This window comes from Glycine soja, chromosome 9, assembly GCF_004193775.1.
Source record: "Glycine soja cultivar W05 chromosome 9, ASM419377v2, whole genome shotgun sequence".
Taxonomy (NCBI): domain Eukaryota; kingdom Viridiplantae; phylum Streptophyta; class Magnoliopsida; order Fabales; family Fabaceae; genus Glycine; species Glycine soja.
In genome coordinates, this window is record NC_041010.1 from 22,223,228 (window position 1) to 22,226,602 (window position 3,375).

The following is a 3,375-nucleotide window of genomic DNA, read 5'->3' on the forward strand; positions in this document are numbered from 1 at the left end:
ACTTCTCTCTCTTTCGAATTTGCTTGGAAAAATTGTTTCCGTGAAGAAAATCCAAGCCGAGGCGCTTCCGAAACATTTCCGTAACGTTTCCGTGAGGAATTTCGCGAAGGTTTCGACCGTTCTTCGACGTTCTTCATTCGTTCTTCATCGTTCTTCGATCTTCAACTGGTAAGTACCTCGAACCAAGCTTTTCGATTCATTCTATGTACCCGTGGTGGTCCACATTGTGTTTCGTGTATTTTTATTCTCGTTTCATTTACTTTTTATACCCCCTTTTGACGTGCTTAAGCCATTTTATTTAAGTCATTTCTCGCTTAACCTAAAAATAAAATAAATTTCCACCGATCGTTTGAATTGTATTATCCGTTAACTTCGGTTAAAATGAATTCCGACCGTTCGGTCGTGCCGTAACCACGTTGGAAATAAAAAAAGAGGTAAAATAATAATATAATAATAAAAAAAACGTCTTTTAGTAAAATAAAGCGGAAAATCAATCGGACATTTTCTCTTTGGGATTTCTCATTCTTAATTGAATTGACTAATAACTAAAGTGAAACTAAGGCTAAAATCAACTCGCCTAGTCAAGCTCGTCCATAAAAACAGGTTTTTGAAGTTTATCATTTCAATTTCTTACTAAGTAAAATGGATCATTTTCAAGGTCCAACGCCTTAAAATGATCACCTTTTAAGTAAAAAAGAATCACTTGATAAGAAAGAACTACGTAGGTCTGATTTCCTCATCGCAATTAGGGAATACGTAGGAGCAAAGGGAAACACCCTTGTCGACCACAAAAAGAGAAAAAATATAAAAAAGGTATAAAGGATATAAAGACATAAAAAGGGAACATAAAAATCAAGGTCATGTTTGCACATTTGATTAAAGGTTGCCGTCCCTTGGGACGGACGTGTGGGGTGCTAATACCTTCCCCGTGCGTAAATACAACTCCCGAACCTTTCACTTAAAAGTTCGTAGATCACGTCTTTTCCGGTTTTTCCGACGTTTTCCTCAAATAAACGTTGGTGGCGACTCCGCCCGTATTCCTTTCGTGGAACACGCATCCCGCGAGTCACGCGTCGCCCTCCCGCCGAAGGGTAGGTTGGGACAATCAACAATATGGTCAATTATTTCAGCGCGAAATACAGAAAGATCTTCATATGGGTGTTTCATAGCATCAAGAATATTAAAATGAACAGTTATATCACCAAACTCCATAGATAGTGTGCCTGCATATACATCTATCTTAGTTCTAGCAGTTTTCATAAAAGGTCTGCCTAGAATGATGGGAACTGATCCTTGAGAAAATCCCTCCTCCATATTCAAAATATAAAAATCAATAGGGAAAATCAATTCACCAACACTAACTAAGACATCCTCTATGAAACCAGCAGGATAGGCAACACTTCTATTAGCTAAATGAATTACCACATCAATTGACTGCAAAGGACCAAGAGATAGAGAATTAAAAATAGACAGAGGCATAACACTAATAGATGCTCCTAAATCTAGCATGGCATTGTCAAACTTATTGTTCCCTATAATACAAAGTATGTTGAATGTACCTGGATCTTTACATTTTTCAGGGATTTGGGGAATAGATTTACCAATCAATGCGGAGACATTTCTGCCCATACTAATTCTTTCACTTCCTTTAAGCTTCCTCTTATTAATGCACAGCTCCTTCAAGAATTTAGCATATCTTGGAATTTGCTTTATTGCATCCAGCAAAGGTATGTTTACCTCTACTTTTCTAAATGTTTCCAAGATCTCCTTCTCTGCCTCTTCCATTTTTTTGTTGGAAATTGCTCTTGGAGGGAATGGAAGAGGGATATGCTGCTTCTGTAAATCAGAATTACCAGTGGAAGATTCACCTGCATAGAAATTGTTAGGTAACTTACTCTTTAAATTTTTGTCATCATCTTTTTCTGGAGTAGAGTGAAGTTGGGTAGGTTCATTTGCGGATAAGGAAGATGTTGTTGGTTGAGGTCGCTTTCCCGACCTCAATGTAATGGCACTCATATTTTTGGGATTCTAGACAGATTGAGAAGGTAATCTGTCAGAATTCTGGGACTGCTGTTGATTTAACTCTGTAGCCAATTGTTCCATTTGATTAGTTAAGCTTTGAATGGAGGCTCTGGTCTCTTGTTGAAACTGCATGTTTTGCATAGTCATTTGCCTCACAAGTTCTTCAAGGGAAGGTTGCGAAGAAGCCTCAACTATTTGCTGTTTCTGGGGCAGTTATTGTTGTTGTTGTTGTTGTTGCTGCATTGGAGGAGGAACATATGGCTTGCTTGGACCTGCGGCATTCTGAAAAGGAGGGATAGACTATTGTTGTTGTGGAGGGCTCGTCCATCTCAAATTTGGATGATTCCTCCAACCTGGATTGTATTTTTTGCTTGAAAGGTCATAATTATTTTGTTGTTGTTGGTTTTGCTGCTGTGGAGGTCTATTATAAATGTTTGCAGCATAAGTTTCAGGTTGCTCATTGACTCCAGATTGCTGCAAAGAAGGACAAAGATCTGAATGGTGATCTGCAGAAGAACATAGACCATAGACTCTTGAAACAGGTGTAGATTTCTGATTCATGGCAAGCTGGGTTACTAGGTTGACCAAGGCATCAAGTTTTCCTTCAAGCTTTTTATTTTCAGTAGATGAAGATGAATCCGTGGCCACCTCATGGACTCCTCTAAGGACAATAGCATCATTTCTTGCACTGAATTGTTAGGAGTTGGAAGCCATCTTCTCAATCAAATTCCTAGCCTCAGCAGGGGTCATATCACCAAGAGCTCCACCACTAGCAGCATTAATCATACTCCTCTCCATGTTGCTAAGTCCCTCATAGAAATATTGAGGAAGGAGTTGCTCAGAAATCTGGTGGTGAGGGCAGCTTGCACACAATTTCTTGAATCTTTCCCAGTACTCATACAAGCTTTCTCCACTAAGTTGCCTAATGCCTGAAATGTCTTTTCTGATGGCAGTGGTCCTAGATGCAGGGAAGAATTTCTCCAAGAACACTCTTAAGGTCGTCCAAGCTGAAAATGGACCTGGGAGCAAGGTAGTATAGCCAATCTTTTGCCACTCCCTCCAGAGAATGAGGAAAAAGTCTTTAGAAAGATATGACCTTCTTGGACATCAGGGGGTTTCATGGTGGAACAAACAATGTGGAACTCCTTAAGATGCTTATAAGGATCTTCACCTGCAAGACCATGAAACTTGGACAGCAAATGTATTAGTCCAATCTTGAGAACATATGGAACACCCTCATCAGGATATTGAATGCACAAGCTTTCATAAGTGAAATCAGGTGCAGTCATCTCCCTAAGAGTCCTCTCACGAGGTGGAGGTTGAGCCATGTTCTCAGTATAAAAATTAGTAGTG

At 39.5% G+C, this 3,375-nt stretch overlaps 1 non-coding gene across 1 annotated transcript; it reads left to right on the plus strand.

The window, feature by feature from the left end:
- The first annotated feature begins 2,866 nt into the window (after positions 1-2,866).
- On the plus strand, positions 2,867-2,973 carry LOC114369068. The gene has a single exon (XR_003657528.1). It is a non-coding gene; the product is annotated as a small nucleolar RNA R71 (small nucleolar RNA).
- Positions 2,974-3,375: the final 402 nt, after the last annotated feature.